This window comes from Papaver somniferum, chromosome 7 (assembly GCF_003573695.1).
Source record: "Papaver somniferum cultivar HN1 chromosome 7, ASM357369v1, whole genome shotgun sequence".
Taxonomy (NCBI): domain Eukaryota; kingdom Viridiplantae; phylum Streptophyta; class Magnoliopsida; order Ranunculales; family Papaveraceae; genus Papaver; species Papaver somniferum.
In genome coordinates, this window is record NC_039364.1 from 20,785,513 (window position 1) to 20,805,198 (window position 19,686).

Here is a 19,686-nt window from a genome sequence, read left to right on the forward strand (position 1 = left end):
GAACAAAGAAGTGTGAAGGTTTCGCAACAATAACGTGACTGGAACAAGGGAAGAATGTGAAGAAAAGATAAGTTAATCACCATGTGGTGATGAAAGCGTGAATAGAAGATACGTCACAAGGTTGTGATCGTGAGAAGTGAAGCAATCCCATTGGGGATTTGGCTAGAGAAGTGAAGAAATTCCAGGGTGGAATTTGGTTTTGTGTTTGGTTAGCAAGTTGTATAGAGGACAATGAGGTGTTTCTAGCTTGTTAAGGTTTGTGTTCCGCTGTGATGAAGAAGAATGTGAAGTGAGTGGTTTGATGATTGATGTGAAGAAGATTGGTTTGTGAATTGAGTTTGATAATGATGACGAAATTCTGGTATGAGAAAAGACAAGAACGTGATAACGATTATCAATGGAAGAAGAGGAATGGAAAATGATAAAAGACATGGACGTGCAAACGTTTATCAATGGAAGAAAAGGGTTACAGAATTATCGTTGAATGATATCTTGGTTTAAGGGAGGATCTTGGAAGTTAAACCAAGATATGGATTTGGTTTGTGGATCAACATCATATGTTGATCCAGTCCGAATGGATCAACTGCTGCAGTTGACGCAGTCAAGTTGGATCAACACACGCTGTTGACACACTGTGCGATATTTGGAAGTTCGGGTTAACTAGAAGAGAAAGTTGTGTTGGTTGTTTGTTTTAGAGTTTTACTATGTTTAGAGTTTCTTTGTGTTTCTAGAAGTGTGCTTTATTTAGAATTTGATTTTATTAGGTAAGTACTTTGAGTGATCATCAAGTTTGTGAGACTATAAATAGGTTGTTAAGCCATGAGTTAATGTACACCAGAACTGATTATCAATGTAATCGTTTATTTGTTTGCGCGTGTGCTCTCCTCTCTCTTGCTCGATCCTACAATGCCCTTCCGGACCAGAGCCACTCGACCAAGCTCTCTTTTATGCATAAAACTCAAAAGGATCAACTCAATATAATTATTCACGCGCACCCTTTACTTGGTTAGTATCTACATCTGAATTTCTTAACCACTCATTTGTGTACAAAGATGAAAAAGTCTTATCTGGAGTCTGGACTTTGTTCAAATCTACCGCCATCCTGGGCCTACGTCATGCGTACATGAGGCTGAGGTGTTCAGAATCATTACTAACCAGATGTTACCGTCCCTTATTAGCCTTCATTGGTGCCATGTGTTTACCACCAACCAAATGAAAAGTACGTAGGTAGTCTGACTCCCAATTAGGGCTGCACAACGGGTAGGGTGGGTAGGATATGACCTATACCCGCCACCCTACCCGTTTATTGGCGGTTAAGAAAATCTTTACCCACCACCCTACCCGTCAAATAATGGATAGGGTAGGATACGGTTAAAAAAACGGCGGGTAGAATAGGGTTGACGGGTATGAGTAGGGTATGTGCACCCCTAGGTAGGATGGGTAGGATATGGACTATACCCGCCACCCTACCCGTTTACTGGCGGTTAAGAAAATCTTTATCCGCCACCCTACCCGCCAAATAATGGATAGGGTAGGATACGGTTAAAAAACTGACGAGTAGGGTAAGATTGGCGGGTATGGGTAAGATATGTGCACCCCTACTCCCACACCTCAAAGTTTGTACTTTTTCGGTGTAGGTTGGAACTGTAATGAATCGTTGACTACGCACCCTGCAGGCTGATTCTGGATCTCTCTCTTACTCATTATATCTCTAAAAGGTTATTATCTAGCAGCTTGGTTTTGTTGTGCCTTCCCATAATGAATACTGAGGAGTGTAACTGCTTAGGATGGGCAGCAAGAGATCCAACTGGTCTTCTATCTCCTTACAAATTCAACCGCAGGTATATGTTTCGTTTCCTTGGATTTGATTCTTGTAATTTCTTGCTTCAAGCTTTATATATCACATACAGTACAGTATATAGTTCTCTTTCTATATACCAATACTAAAAAGAAGGTGTTGTGCAGCTTGTTACTGTTTATTATGGTGTATCTCTATCGCCAATGCAAGTTGGTGGCAAAAATGACAATTATCTTGTTTCACTGATTTATACTGCAGGATAGTTGGAGCTGATGATATTTCAATTAAAATTACACACTGTGGAGTTTGTTATATATGCTGATGTTATATGGACAAAGAATAAACATGGAGATTCTCAATATCCAGTGGTACCTGGGTATGTCCTTTAATTATCCGTTTTGAATTTATTGCCGTTTGTTACATTGATATCTTCTAATAGGCATGAGATTGCTGGAATTGTGATGTATTATGGATGTCCCATATCGATATTGAAGCACCATTTATAATCCATCCTAAAATTACTTTGAATATGCCAAGTATGCCCTTGGTGCTAATATAAAGTAGAAGAGATAAGGTTAAAGGAGGAGTTTTTGGAGTTTTAGAATATTGTGTGAGGACGAGAGAGGGAATTAGATCATCTAATTTTAGAATATCAACTAAATGCCTCTCATAATCTTATAGTTTCCAATTTAATTGGGTAGAAATTGTAAGTTATTTGAGAAGAATCTCCATTTTTAGGTTCTTCCTTTATTCAAAGGGTAGAAGAAACTAAATTGGTTGATTATTTATCATTTTTGAAGTTATCAATTTCAATTTCTTTTCATTGTAAGCTTCGGCTTCTCATCAAATTGTAACAGAGGTTGGACCCAACAACCATCGATTCAAAGTTGGTGATCATGCTGGTGTAGGAACGATTTTAAGTACGTGTTGAAATTGTGAGTATTGTGATGATGGGTTTGAAAATCATTGCTCAGAGGGTAAAGTGTATACCTTCAATGGTGTTGATGTGGATGGGACAATCACAAAAGGAGGATACTCTAGTTATATTGTTGTTCATGAAAGGCAAGTTTAATGACACTGTTGTTTCTGTGCGCGCGCTCTTAACATTTCTGTAGTATAATATATAGTTTTCTTCGTCACTTATATTCATGGCGATCGTTAAAGAACACGTACTGCTACAAAATTCCCGACAACTATCCTTTATCTTCAGCGGCACCGTTATTATGTGCTGGAATTATAGTTTACTCACCAATGATTCGCCATAAGATGAATCAACCTGGAAAATCCCTTGGTGTATATTGGACTAGGTGGTCTTGGTCATATGGCTGTCAAGTTCGGTAAGGCTTTTGGATAAAACGTGACAGTTCTTAGAGCAAGTCTTATGGTAGAATCCATCCATCTTCCATCTTCCACGCCAACTCAGCACTTGGAATTGTGGATGGAAGCGCAAGTGTAATGGTGGAATACAAGAAACGCTAATAAGAATAGCGTAGAACGCTAATGATAACAGCGCAAAAAAAATGCTATTAAGAATAGCGCTTGACCCAAGTCAACGGTCAAAACGTTATTCTTAATAGCGCCAAAAGCTATTGTGAATAGCGCTTAGGTAACGCTATTGTTAATAGCGCTTTTTGATTCTTTTATCCAGTAAAACCATTGACCCTTCTTCTTCTTCCCCACTTCATCTTCTACTCGAGTGAAAAAAAGAAAAACCAAAACCTAAAACCCCCCTTGTTTAATTCTCAAAGCATGCTTCAAATCAATAAAATTGCTTCAAAGGGTTTGTTCTTTGCGTCTTAAGGAATCTAAGCATACTTCAATTTCTCAATTTGATTGAGAATCCAAAGAGAGGTTAGTTGAATTATAATTTGAGTTTATTTTATGGTTTGATGAAATGTTAGGGCTTTAGATGATATTATTGTTGATTGTATGCATGATACTCGATTGTATGATGAATGATAACAATTTTGATTCTAACAATGACAAATTTGACATGTAATTTAGGGTTTTAGATGATGAACATTGTGTAATTTAGGGTTTTAGATGATGAACATTGTGAAATTGCCATGAGATAATGAATTAACATGTTTTAGTTACATTATGTAAACAATTTAAGTGCATTGTGTGACTATATTGTTTTTATTTGATGATTTTGTATAGATTTGGGATATGGATGTGTTTATGACGTTGAGTTCAAATGAGTGGGATGAGAAACATATTGCTACAAGTATAGACCCACTTGATACACAATATGATATCACGTTTAAAAGTAATCTAGAAGACCTTCAAGATTTATAAAATCGTGTGGTGGTTCATGAAAGAGCTAGTCAAGTTCTTCAAAATTCCGGGCTTGCTAGATTTTTTGAAATAGAATTAAGAGAGCTGATCAACAACTATCTTATGCAATCATAGAGAGGTGGTGGTATATCACCAATTCGTTTCATTTCCCAAACTTTGAAATTGGTTTCACCCCTTTAGATTTTGTTCACTTATCCGGAATTCCTATTGGAAATGGTCGTAGAAGATTGGAACATGCCGCTACAAGTAGATGGAAAAGTAGAGAAAATCAACAACTAGAGGATACCTACTTTAGACCTATGCATGGGTATGCACACTACAAAGCAGTCACCTGATTTTCCTATTAGTTGCCTCGCAAACTATATCAAGGACAATCCAATTAATGATGAAAATTGGGAGATTCTGACTCGATACTTCTTATTATGGGTGATTTCAAAAATTTTATTGGCACGTACCACTACAAGAGCAAGCAAAGGTTGGATCGCTTCCTTGCGTGATTTGAATGCGATTGGTAATTATGATTGGGGTTCGGCTTGTTTTAGTCACTTGTATAGTAGCATGAGTGCGGTTGCTAGAGGTGGAAAAAACATGGGTGGAATGGCGATGGTTTTAGAATATTGGTTTTACATATATTTTCATACTTTGACGCCTTTTCTCAAAGAAGGTGTACCGACTGATGTATGGCCTGCAATCATGATATTTAAGAAAGATAGTCTAGTGAAGTTTCAAAGGGGTACTTCCAAACACTCTCTTAATACAACTCGCCAACAAATTGAGTTGAGGACAATTGTTGGAACGGAATGGCAATCACGGTCTACTAGTAGGTATAGAGATCATCCTGATATAGTGCATGCTCGTGAAATCTCCAAGAAAAGAGTGGCTTTCTATAATCCGGAAAGCGATACTAGTATCATGTATCTTGGTGAACGGTTTTTAAGGCAAACAAGGGGATTTATAACAATTCCAAGAAGTCCACGTGAACGTTTGGAAGACCTTGCTAACCCCCATGATCCTATTAATGTGGTTGAAGGACAAGACTATAAGCATGTTGATCAGAGCATGTATGTGTGGTGGTGGAAGCAACAATCTATTAGATTTTTGCTCCTAGAAATATATCGTCAAGAAAACAGAGATGAAGTTGGAGCTGCAAGTACTCAAGATCCGACATTTCTTGTGAATCAGGTCCCCGCAATATATCCATCACGGTATAAGTATGACAACGTCTCACAAGCTTCACCTGAATTTCCAAGAGTTTTTATTGAAGGATTTCTAACTTGGGTTTTTGTTTGTTTTTTGTAGGAGAGAAAATCTATATTGGAATATAGTAAGGTTAACAAGGGAAAACCTTTTAGAAATGAAGAGGTGTACCGACTTTTCAAAGCCCATGTTCCCGGATTCAATCCCGAAGAATTTGATTGTACCCAAAATGAGGAAGATGAATCGGAGGCTCCTAGTGTTAATGCTTCAAAAAGTAGTACTCCGGCAAGAAGCGACCCAAGATGGCTCGTCGACCACCGGGCAAAAGGGCTCAACAAAGGGAAGCTTCGGAGCTATCGGCCATCAACGACGGAACCGACTGTATTTTGAAACATTTTAGTGAAGAGAATGCAAAGAAGATGGAAAGATTGGATGGTCAAGAAGAATATTTATTAGCTATTGCAGAGACAAACAAGAAATTCGTGGATTTAGCTTTGGAGAAACATGAACTCGAAGTGTTGGATGTGGAGGTTGAGACCTTGCCGGAATGGAAGCAGCAATTTATGTTGGATAAACAAAATTGGATTTTGGAAAAACATGGTTATCCTCCTAGAAAACTTGGTGCAAACTGTGGTTATCCTAGCACTAGCAATGTTCGTCATTTCAATATATGAAACCATGTAGCTTATGGAACTATGTAGCTTCAATTGTGTCGTTTTTTTTTTCAATTTGATATAGTGGAATCAATGTAGTTGAAGTATTTTTAGTATCAATCAAGTTTCAATGTCTTTCAATTTTATCTTCCTTTTTATTTGATTTGATTCAATATACGAAACCAAAAAACTAGTTTGTTCAAGAGGAAAAAAATGAGAGAGTAGAGAAAAAACTAAGAATAGGAAAGGGGAAGTCGAGTGGCTCCTGGATGTTTTTGTGATGAGCGCTATTAAAATTGGCGTTAGGTGCCAATAAGAATGGCGCTGAAAGCTATTCTCAATAGCGTTTCATTCTGGACCATTGGGGTTCTCAACGGCTCCTTCTAATCAACGACTCAGAAAAAACGCCATTAAGAATGACACTTAATGCTGATATGAATAGTGTTCCAATGGTCAGATTTTTGAAATTAAAATTGTTCTATAAATTGGCTTCTTGAACACAAATCAAACCATCCCAAAATCTCAAGATTTTCTTTGCTTCCTATCTCTACTGATTTTTATTTTTAATTTCGAACCTTTTCTCGATTAAGTTCAAGTATGGCATACACTACAAATGAAGATTTGGCAATTACAAGAGCTTGGGTGAGAATTAGTCTCCAACCGATTGTTGGACAAAATCAAGGAGTCAACAACTATTGGGAAAGGATGTTTCAAGCCTTTGTAGAAGAGGGTGGTAATGAAAACGGAAGAACAAGGCAAAGTATTGAAAATAGGTGGGCGGTGATAAAAAAGCAAACCAAAGTTTACATGGGTATTATACATTCAATTTATGCAAATATGCCCAGGGGAGGATGGACGTTAGAAGAAGTTGTAAGTGTTATTCAATGGAACCTCATATTTTCAATTATCTACATATTTTAAATAAATAATTTTCTAAATATGAGAGATTTCTTTGAGGGAAAAAGAGAGAAAAGACCAAGAATATGAGAGACGGCAAGAGGGATTCTATTGATAGGCAACAACCATATTACATAGCAGAGTATGTTTTATGTACAACCATGGGAAAACCCTAACTACCTAGTTGGTCCGCACATCTATGTGCCATAGGCCCTACAACACTCCCCCTTGTGCGGTCCAATATAACTTCATACGCAGTGCTTCACATATAGTGCTTCGAATATAATTCTTCAAATGTCGTCCTCTCCTTGATGACTTGTGCCGAAATCAATTGCCTCATTAAAACTTTGACAAGGAAAAAGCCAATGGGATAAAACCTTGGTACAACTCTTTACATGTAGTACGTCACATGTTGTCTCTTACTTTACATGTAGTTCATCACATGCAATACGATCTTCACAGATCGATGAGTCTAAGTTAATTGCCTTGTTAAAACGTCATCAGGGAAACCCAGAGGGACAAAACCTGAACTAAAGAAAAACGATTACAATATTAAGAAAACTTAGAACATAGTTGGACTCGAATATGTTGCCTCATTAAAACCTTGACAAGGAAAACCCGGTGGGATAAAATCTTGACGAAGGGAAAAGAGTACAACGTGACGGATGTAAGTAAAGGTGATATGTTGCAGATGATCACTTTGTTCCGTTGAAGTTGATTAGTTGCTTCACAACTCCTTAGGCAGAAAATACTTGTGGGAAAGACAATAGCCTTAGTTTGAAATTACTTCCCGGTGTTTGTTGTTGTCTCATTAAAAACCTTGCCAAGCAACAAAACCCTGTGGGAAAAAGTAACCTCGGTCAAGGAAAAGAGTTCAACACACCATTAGATGCTCCCCCTGATGTCAGACAATTTTCATTAGTCTAATGCAGTCAAAAGGAGTTTATCACACTTTACTTTGGTGACTTGGATGTTTATAGAACCATGTTGTTGATTCTGGAAGTTACGTTACTTAACAGACTATCGTGTTTCATTTCTTTGATTCAGATATACTTGATGCTTTTAGTATTGTCTCGCTAAAAACCTTGTCAAGTAACAAAACCTTTTGGGAAAAACTATTCTCGATCGAAGGGAAAAAGAGTACAACACAGCTTCAATTTCGAAGTAAATTATGTCGACATCATATCCTTGGATCCTCCCCCTGATGTCGGCATCTCCCCCTGATTACTTTCAGAGTTGTTCCAGACTATTCCTTTAGTCATTTACTATTCGAAACCGAATATCGGTAGTGACCTAGAAAATAATCTACCGTATCTCCCCCTGATTACTTTCGTTGGAGAAGAGTTATTGTTCCTTTATAATCAACAGCCTTTGGATTGCACTTTCGTTAGCATTCCTTTTTATGTCTTCATCATGGATAAACAAATTTATTTCAATGGTTACTTTTAAGCACATGATTACCTTCACTATACCATTCCAATGGCGTTGCGTTGGCACTGAGTTCTATCTAGCTAACAAGTTCATTGAGGATGTAACATTTGGTCGAGTACATTATGCTAAGTACAATAATGCATCTATTATACTTAGATAAGGAAAGTTCATCTCCCGACCCAACTTCGTCATCTTCCTTTGGACGAATTGGTCATTTATGTACATTTGAAACTTGACTAATCATGGGAGTGCTAGCAGCATGTACATCCTTGTTAAATTGCCTGACAATGGACATATGCAAACTGGTGGAATAATATACCAAAATCTCGGTCTTCTAGTATAGAACATAGATAAGATCGAGATTTCCTAGGATTTTCATCTCAAATTCATATTTTAAATAGTTTGTAAGATCTCTTATTCCATTAAGAGTACTTATCATGTCCATACCGTCGACATAGATAGCTATAATTCTGAATCAGGAATTTATTTAATACGCATGGCACGAAGCCTTACTTGTTTATCCCTTCCCAATCACATAGTCACTTAGATGGGTATACCACATCCGCCTGATTGTTTAAATCAATAAGTGAATGTCCCAGTGTAACTGCAAACACACTCCATGGTTTAGAGTCATTCGACTTGGGAAGCAAAATGCCATCATGCACTTTTTCAAATATCTTTGAGTCTAAATCTCCAGAGATATAACCACATCTACTATGTTTCAAGTTCTTTTGAAACTACCAAGCAAACTAATTAACTGAACATTATGATGTTCAAAAGAGTAAGCGATCCAGGGGTTTGTGAGAAACCTCGCGCCACAAGGTGATTCTCTATACTTTAAGACCTCATTCTTCTCACTACACTTTGTGACAATAATCACATATGTCCCACAGGATTTACACTAGGTTGGTTAGCACTACCACACCAAATACCTGTATATTTGTCAAAGAACTAAGTTCTACCTGGATTGCGTAGGCCAAATATGCTATTTATTTGAAATTAATCAAAATAAAACATGGTTCGATCTCATTGTGCTCTACTTCTAGAGCAATTATTTATGGATTATATCATCATTGTGCACGCATGATCCTTCCATTGACTCATATGCATTCTCATAATCCGTCAGGATTTCATTGTTCTCTTGAATCGTTTGAAACTTCGGAGCGTCCTCCAGTTTGATTCATGGACATATTCAGAGACAATCTTATGAGATGATTTCAGATGATCTAAATAAGTTGTGCCTTACTCACCTACTTCCTTTCTTGGTGAGGATTGATCGAACCAAGTGGTTACTCCAACTTCCTTTATGGAGCCACGACCTCAACTACACTTCCACTAAGTGTAGTTGCAAAACCTTATTCTATGGTGTATATCCCGTATTGAGGATTTGTAACTTTGCAGGTAGGTTTGCAGCTGGTATGTGTGATCTCATCACTTTAGCAACATCAATGTACATTCTAAAAATCAAATATTCTTTATCACTTCACATTTACATTTGTGGAGTACAATAATCAATATGAGACACAGTGGGAACACACCACGACAATTCCTGTCGTTCCCTTAGAAAATACTTTTTCTTATCTCCCCCTAACGACGGGAAGACTATCTCTTTAAAGTGATAACCCGCAAACCTAGCGGTAAGAGATCTCCTTCCAAAAGTTTTAAAATGCGGATAATTGTTGGGAACTCATTTACAACATAACTACTTAACAGTTTTGAAGAACATAACTACTTAACAGTTTTGAAGACCCATCATAGTACGATGTGGAGTCGTAATGGCACATATATAGTGCAACCAAAAATGCGTAAAAACACGAATGTCAGGATTAAATCCAGTTATCAACTGGTACGCATAAAGTGTTGACTAATATTGGATCCTAAAAACGAATTAAGTAAGATGCGTGTAATATTGCATATCCCCAAAGCAATAAAAGATAGGTTGGTACACATAACCTATTCCTTAGGCACCATCTGTAACCTTTGATGGTAGCCTCTGCGAGACCATTGGGTATAAGATGATCTATATTGATCCTATTAAACATGCAATATTCATCAAGTCCTTTTGATGTAAATTCTCTAGAATTAATAAGGGTGGTGAGCCTTTGCACTTTGAATTGTGTAATATGTGCTAGGAGTTTTTAAATGCAAATTTCTTGGGAACTATAACTAGTCTAAAATTTCAAAACATTCACCAGAGCCATAAGTCACTTTAATGGTCCGCATTCTGCATGAATATTTTTCTAAATTTCACCTTGTTATCTTTGTAACATGGATTGTTTACCATTTGCATCTTAGGATAGTCTCGATCCTGTTTTACTGAAAACTTTGTAAAATGAGTGATATGCTCTCTTACTTAAAAGAATAATGGGAGGGAGGAGAGGGTTGTGCATTTGGTACTTTAGAAAACACTTATTGAGAGATATGGCATTACTTTGCATTCTGTAAATCTTTTTTCCGTTGTCTCATCCACTCAAACACAACGATATACGTATGAGTCCTTGCAAAACGAAACATCATGTCACAACCAAAGTGCCTTTATGATTATGTCAAAGTCTGTATGAGTCAATTTCCAACATTTCATCGTCGGAGTCAATATGGATTCAATAATCCAAATTAATACTATAGTGATTTACATTTCACTAAATTGACTCATTAGTCTCTTTAAAGTATGTTTACTTCCAAATACATTAGTGACTATACAAGATGCAATCAATTGCATTATCATCACAGTCAGGTTCCACATGATATCCATTTGCGTGGGTTTCTTTGGAATTTAACAAGGTGTGATTATCTCTCGGTACATATAGAGATTTTGTGACGTCTTTGTTTTATGTTTTTGAGCAGCGTTGCGCTCGATGATCCAATCCTTGTAGTCACATTATAAGGAAATAGTTCAACAACTAGTTTAAATTTCTTAAGCTAGTGGAATAAAAAAAATTATGAGTTCGACACTTGGGTCTTGAGAGTTTTAATAAGTGGTGTGGCCTTATTACGTAATAAAAGTGGGAGTCAACTCAAGTACTTTAGAATGAATATATATTACGTTTCACCCAATATATCTCAAGTCCTTTAGAGAATGTATGTCTCGTGTTTTCATTCCATAGGTGCATATATTGGATCTAGTTCAACTGAATAAGATAGTCAATTAGCCCGGCAAATTTCTTGTTGCCATTAAAGTTGATGTGAAAATTGGTTGCTACTATGATACACACATTACATTGTATATATCAACCCCTATAACCAGGTGCATTTCCAACTCTTCCATCTATGATGGGAGTTATAATTACATCTTAGCTTCATCCCATATTCAGCTGATACTTGTACTTTGGTGTCATTACTATTGGGGAAAATACATCTTCGCCTCATGATATATATGTCCCTCTTCACATGCTTTATATGAGTCATTACGTCTAACCCTCATTACTTCAGGGTTCTTTTCATTTTCAATTTTGCTACATTTAGCTTGATTTGAGAATATTCATTATCTCAACATGCCAAGAGAATCTCACTATAGATGTCAACCACATACTTTAGGTTGAATATATTACTAAAGATAGTTCTCTTGTTATTATACTTCAATATATACTAGTTCGTTAGTATCATGGATGAAGTAGAGAAATTGAAATTTTCTGACTCATATCGCCTTTTGTGAGTTTTTCACAAAAATTGGAATACATGTGATTTATTTGAACGTATCTTTGAAACTACTACAGATTAATAGTCGAGCAAGTGGATTACATTCCACGGAACATTCAAATTTGGGGAGAAAATATCAAATATGCAATAATGGTGTTCAAGTACTTCTAAACCTCAAATACATACATTTGAATCAAGTTGGTACAACCAATTGTACAAAAGACACCATTCAACTATAGCCAATATCATATTCAAGAGAACAAGATAGCATTAAGACCAAAATTCTTAATGATCGAGATCAGCAATCATAATTTAAATTGACCGCTTATGGACTTATCTTAATAAAAAAAAAGGAAACAGAACTAGGCATTTCTTAAAATAAATAAATAAGCCCAACAAACATTCAATATTAAAACGCACATTAACATTAGTTACATACCTCACATTTTAGTTCCCGTTGTACATACACAAAATCAGAACCACTTTAGTCGCGTACGACCCAAAACCGGATCAGAACAAGATACAGTGCCAGAACAGGCTAGACCAGGCTGGATTGGAACGGGCAGGATGCGAGATTTTTTTTCAATTCATCGTGAACAGACAACATCGTGAGGAATAAAGATTCCCTCCACATATTCCCAAATTGTGAACACGGGAAGGGATGGATAGGCATGTCAATGGTAGAATATCCGTCGGATATTTAGAAATCCGATATCCGACATGTTAAGCACTACCGGATATTCGATATCCGATAATATCCTATAGGATATCAAAATCAGATATCGATTCCGATAGACTAATCTGTCGGATATCCGATAAATATCCGATAATATCCGGTTATAACAAAAAAGCTTAAAAACCTTTGTAAAACATTTTCATAATTGACACTTATCGGATATTTATCCGACAATATCCGATAATATCCGATACTAGACTCGAAATTAGGATAAATTACAAATAAGTTCATATACTATCGGATATCGGATATTAACATTTCGGATGGGGTCTAATCCGTTTTCGATATGTTAAGGAAGAAATATCCGATAAAATATCCGATCTGATATCCGATATCCGATAAAACGGATAAAATCCTATAGGATCTCGAATACTCGGAAACGGATACCGGATATCGGACAAATATTGACAGGCCCAGGGATGGAGACCCCACATATACATGTCACAAACAGACAAAAAAGTTTATATTATTTATCAAAAGTATATATGTTACTCTTCATGGCATATTGGTTGACAACAGAGAACCAAAGACATAAAAGATCGTTATTGGCAATATAATCCAAATTAAAAGATTTAAAAAGCATCTATAAACAAATATAACAGATTTCATGCGTTTCAAAAGTACTACCAAAACTAAAAAAAAAGCATTTCTCATATTATTACTTTTTAAAATCTGTCAAAATGTGCATTTAACTTTTACGTTACAGACATAATACTAGTAAATGTAAATAAAATCCTTACTACGTTACAAATTACAAACATCAACTGACACCCACTTCATCGATTTTTGCATGGTACTAAAGACGAATCAGTATTCTATTTTTATTTTTCAAAAATAAGACAAAAATCATCCGGGTAGAAAAAGAAATATATATATATAAACTAAATAAATAATATAATAATTTTCTTTTACACATAGAATACAATAGTTCTACGTCACAATCAATCATAGATTAAAATATAATAATATATTTACAATAAAAGCATTTGATAGAAAGTTAATTTTTAAATAGCAATGATGAAACCATAGTCAAATAGAAGGCACCAAATGATCAAAAATAAATAAAATCAAAGCATGGCAGACACAAATGCAATCAATCATATACATACATGAAGGCACCCTATATTTTTTTTCTTCCGTTACAGAGAAAAGAATGAATTAAAAAAAATATGAAAGACTTAGGTATACCTTGATGTTTGTGCGAGTGATTGATTAATGAACCAATAAAAATTGATCTTCTTTATTTTAACAATTTGATAAGAACTGTAGCTTTTCCTTGAGGTGCCGATCAGCAATAGCTTTTTCTATTCACAACAAAATTTATCGATTCTCCAGATTCAAAAACAAAGTGACAAATATGGAGATCTGCCGTCGTGATTGTTGATTTGACGACAATGAACATAACCAAGAATCAAAATTCAAGAGATCACCCTCGAGCTGATTGGCAAAAAGAAAATTAACAGGGAAGAGCTCGTGCATGATAACGTCTTTCAGGGAAAAACAGAGAGAAGACCAAGTATATGAGAGACGGCAAGAGGGATTCTATTGATAGGCAGCAGCCATATTACATAGCTGAAGTATGCTTTATATACAACCATGGGAAAACCCTAATTACCTAGTTGGGCCGCTCATCTATGGGCTATAGGCCCTACAACAAGATTATGTTTATTTATTTTGTACGAGGCACATGCTAAAACTCTTTATTCTCAACTTAATAACAAAGATTTCGCATATGATCATGTGTACCAAATTCTTAAGAACCATCCCGCTTTCGGAAATTAAATATCGTGATCTTACCGATGATGAAGTGAACTTTGAGAAATGATGAAGCTTGAAAATGAAAATCGGATCATGTTGAATTCTAAATATTAGTTATTTCAATCCATGCAATGTCTCTTTTAGTTTTCTTAATCCATGTAACTTAATCTATGAAATGGAAATTAGCTAATTTAAATATTCAATTTCAAATTTATAAATTTTGTTTTGTACTTTTAAAGCTTTTTTATTTTCAATTTATAGGTAAAGAAGCATGAGTGATGTGAGAAGAGTGTAAGAAAAATAAATAACACGTAACGCTATTGTGAATAGCGCTTAACGCTATTGTTAATGGCGCTACTAGAACGCTGTTGTTAATAGCGTTGAACGTCATTCTTTGTAGCGCTTGACTTACGCTATTTTGATTAGCGTTCAGCGCCAGTCATATTGGCGTTTCTTATCTTCTACTGTGCCAATTTTATTGGCGTTCAACGCTATTCTTATTGGCGTTCAGATGGATTCCGCAGACCCTTCCACCAAACCATGAAACCCTGTTTGGATTTTGTGTGGAAAACCCCAACTTGAAAGCCACTAGACTTGGCATTCCATGAATTTTCCACACTTGAAATAGGTTGGATTCCACCATAAGATTTGCTCTTAGCACAAGTATGTCTAAGAAAGAGGAAGCCTTGAATCTCCTTAAAGCAGATAAGTTTGTGATATCATCCAACCAACAACAAATGAAGGTAATACCAAAAGTTGGATTATATTATACACTTTCTGGTTTGGAAGTGCTTTTTCTTCCATTATTCACTTCATTATACTAAGCTTTTTCTTCCATTATTCACTTCATTATAATAAGCTTTTTTCATTGCAGGACTGTGCAAAATCACTTGACTTCATTATTGATTCTGTAGCAGGAGATCACCCATTCGATCCATACATGTCACTTATCAAAACGAACGGCACACTAGTGTTAGTGGGGTTTCCAAGTGAGATTAAGCTCAGCCCCGTGGGTCTTAATATCGGTACAAGTCCTTGTACATTATATTCCAGTTTTCTATTTCTTCATGGTTGAGGAATATGATTATATTTACCTCATGGTTTTGTGCCCATTTTGATGCATTGAATTCGTCTACCTAGTCAAAGATTCTAGGTTATGGGTTTTTACTGTCTCACAACTGTGTAGACTAGTTATCTTTCATTAAGTATTTATACAGTTTACATGAGAAGAAATCAATTGAATCTGACAACGACGTACGAGTTTTTATAGGGCAATTTACAACAGAAGACTAGGAAGATATGACTTAGTTACAACAAAGGACTAGGACTCTACAACAGAATACAACATGTATGTACCAACGGACTAAGACTTGCCTTTATGTTCTGGTGTCGTGTGTTGTGTCCGCACACTCCAAGTGTGTAAGATATGTACGTCTAATACCCCCCCCCTCCTCCCAAGTTGGAGCCTGAGGATTATCTGAACGAAGACCCAACTTGCTTGTAAGTCGGCGAAAATGATCCACTCCCAGTGGTTTTGTGAAAAGATCAGCTAATTGTAATGCTGATGACATATAAGTAGGCTTGATGAGGCCAGAAAGTAGTTTTTCACGGACGAAATAACAATCTAGTTCAATATGTTTAGTCCTTTCGTGAAAAGCTGGATTCTCAGAAATATGAATAGCAGCTTGATTATCAAGTCCTAAGTGTGGGGACTTTCTGAGAGTTAAAGGTAAGGCACTAGGGAAGTGATAATCACCCCCAAACTTAGAGTTTTCAGTGTCTCTAGATAGACCTCTAATTATTTCTTGAATTTCCGTATCTTCAGAGTCCTTAAAATATTCAAGAGATTCTTCTAAGTTATTATCAGGTAGTGCATCTTTACTCATCTCTACGGGTCTATCTTCTTCTTCCAAGACTATTGTTTCTAAGTCGCTAGACTCTAAAACAGTATTTTCGAAATGAACCCGTTCCTCTAAATCACTATCGGCTTCGTAATCAAAAGGAAAATCTACATCGTCTAAAACGGTGGTATCCCTAATCAAATCCTCGTCCTTTTGAATAGGTGAATAATCATAAAAATTATTTGGATTTGAATTAGAAATAATATAATCACTATACAGCTCAATTGGATTACTAGACTCCTGATCACTATGCCTACATATTTCAGATTCTTCATCAATACTATCCTCATCACAATCCTCATTATAATAACATGAAAAAGGTCGAACCTCATCAAAACAAGTAGTGTTACCAATTATAACCTCGTTATCTTGATTATGTGAATAACTATCTTCATTCTCAAGGGTATTATTGGATACACTATATTGGCAATTCAAGTAATTTCGAGCAATTATTTCGTTCGTCTCAGCTATCCGCTTGAGGTGGTCTTCTAAAGAAGGTTCACTCATTATTGTAGTTCTTTCGTCTATAATTATACTATTCATCTCAGCTAACTTACGCCTCGACTCAGCTAACTTCCTGAGGGACTCTTCTAAAGGAGGAATAGGAACTGAGGGATCATAAAAACTACTACTTTTCAATAGTTTGATTGTATCCTCTAGAGACGAAGAACTCGTACTATAATCTTCTTGCTCGTAAGACTGATGCATGGATAGTAATTGGGATCACCAGGGAATGGCCCATATCCTTCCAAAAGATGGCGTTCCCAGCCACTATTCCCAACATGGTCATAAAAAGGATGATGTCCATATTCAAATTCAGGTCGATACTCATTGTATTGGCTTCTATCATACCAGTTCGACATTCTTAATTGCAAGGGAATTCTACACAATCACAAACTAGGCTGACTCGACTAAATCAAACCTATAAAATCTAGCAAACAAAAAGCATGATGGCTCCACTTAGATTGTTTCTAGACCAGCTTCTATCTTTCGAAAGGGAATTCGTTGCAATTTGAGCAAACCCCTCTGGAATCAATCCGATCTAATGTAAGTTGAATCGAGGCGAGGAAAGATTAGTAGAGATTTGATACCCAAGGCCTCACCGCATTAGAAGGCGGCGCAATCATGCATTAAACTCACAGAAACCATCATGAACTTTGAAGTGTGCTTAAAGAGCAACCAATATTTTTCGAACGAGTTTCCTATTAAGCTCGTTACCCTATCGGTCTCGTTCTATTCCAAATTTTAAATCTTGGGTTCGCGTTAGGTTTCGTTTTCCTAAGGCGGGCAAGAAGGGAGCGGTGATGAAATCCGAACCCTTATCTTGTATTGGCCAGGCCTTGCCCTTTACTAGGAATTTAAAAACAGTCTAAATTCGTCCTCAATCAATGAATCACCTTAAGAAATACAGTAAACCCGCTGACAGGAGATTCGCGAGTGTTTCGATGGACTTACCTCCCGTACCAGACGGGGGATGAACCGTTGAAGTCGACTCGGGCCACGACTCCTATGTCATGTACGAACCCGAGGGGCCGAGATGATATAGTAATCGTCGTCCTTCCCTGCACACAGTTTATATAAAAATTTTTTTTTTTATTAATACCCTTCCGTAGGGTTAAAAAACAGAATAAAGTCCAATTGTCCAGAATAAAGTCCAAATAAAAAGTCCAAAAATTACAAAAATTATGAAAAATAAAGCCTATTTTCAAATCCTAAAAAAAAAAAAATATGTCTTTTTTTTTTCTTCTCTTTTAGCTTTTAGCTTTTAGCTTTAAGATTTTTGTTCCCAAGTCCTTAGTATTCCACTTCGAACCTGTAAATCAAAGACACAAAAAGAAACGTAAAAAGGAACAAATAATAGTAAACAAAAAATAATAAAAACCTAAAAATTCTACCTAAGCACAAATCCGCGTCGGCGGCGCCAAAATGATTATGTTTTTTATGGGGTTGTAGTAATGAGGTTCAAACTCTCGGACTTGTGAAGGATAATTTTTTAAACTTAATAAAAAAGATAAATATATACAATAAAAATATTAACCATGGTGCGAGAAACTGGGACTAAAGATTCGGCCATTTTTCATTTTCAAGTGGTTCAGAATTTAATTCTAGGCGATTATAGTTCAAAACAAAACAAATATTAACTCTAGTTTATTACCAAGATAGATTTTATAAACTATTACTTGTATTTCTTAAGCATGGCATATCAAAAATCCCTAGGACTAAGCATACTCCATCAAATGAAATCACAAGTAATTAATTTAAAATCTTAATTCAATTAAAATTAGTGCAAAAAGTAAATAAAAGAATTAATGAAATTACCACATGGATGAAATTCGACCTCCTCCGTCGTCCCAGTGTTGGGTTTAGCTCATCATGATAAAAACACGCTCAAAATATTTATTTATTGCTCAAAGGGTGTTTACAAGGATGAAAATGGAGATGAAATAATAAAGCAGTGAATGTGCGACCCACAGAAAGCGTCCAAAATGAACGACAAAGAAGAAGTGCTATTGTTACTGTAGCTCTAAGACCCACACCTACGACCCACGGCTGTGAGTCTGTTTCACTGTTGATAAACGACTGCTGGTGCAGGTCCGTTCTTCATGTTCTTCATCTTCATCACGAACAGCAGCAACAGCAGAGAGAATTTGTGATTCTTCCCCTGCAGCTTCCTCTATTCTCCTCCCAACTCTCTACACCGCTTCTACATCACCCTAATAGACTATTTATACCCATATCACGCATTGAATCTCGTCATAACTCCATATAATCTTCATTGAACACAAATATTTTCCACGGGCAATAATTTCTATATTTTCTTTCTCCACGCGTTTCTGAGATGTTTCGATCATTCCAATATCTTCTAAATATGTATATGAATCCTCAGAATTATTTTTCTTGCCTTTAGTCTCCTTTAATTTTCATAAATCAACTTGAAACCCTATTTTCCTTTTTTAACTGTTGTGAAAAATATCCGGCGATTGGGCCCAACTCAGGCCATTCCAACACTCAAAAATATATTCATATACCCATAAGGAGTCTATCCCTTGAATTTCAGCTCTTTAGTCTACTCATAACCCTTTCAAATCATGCCCGTAAAATCTGCCAGTGTATGAAATAATTTTCCCGCCAAAAATATTTTCGAATTCTGGGAAGAAAGTGACCTCCCCCTAATCCATTCCTGGGGTCCCTTTAGCAATTGGGGCGGAAATAGTTTTTTTTGGGGCTGAAACAGTAATTTTTCTGGGGTTCCTCCGAGACATTTCTGGGGTTCTTCCGGCGCATTTCTAGAGTGTCTTTAGTACTTTATCCTAGGGTGTAAAACACCACTTTTTGAGCCAATTTTTGCCGCAAGAGCTTATTTCTCTAAAAATACCTATA

At 36.3% G+C, this 19,686-nt stretch overlaps 1 pseudogene; it reads left to right on the forward strand.

Annotated features, from left to right (window-relative positions):
* Nucleotides 1-1,758: 1,758 nt before the first annotated feature.
* Nucleotides 1,759-15,479, forward strand: LOC113294307 (annotated as a pseudogene).
* Nucleotides 15,480-19,686: the final 4,207 nt, after the last annotated feature.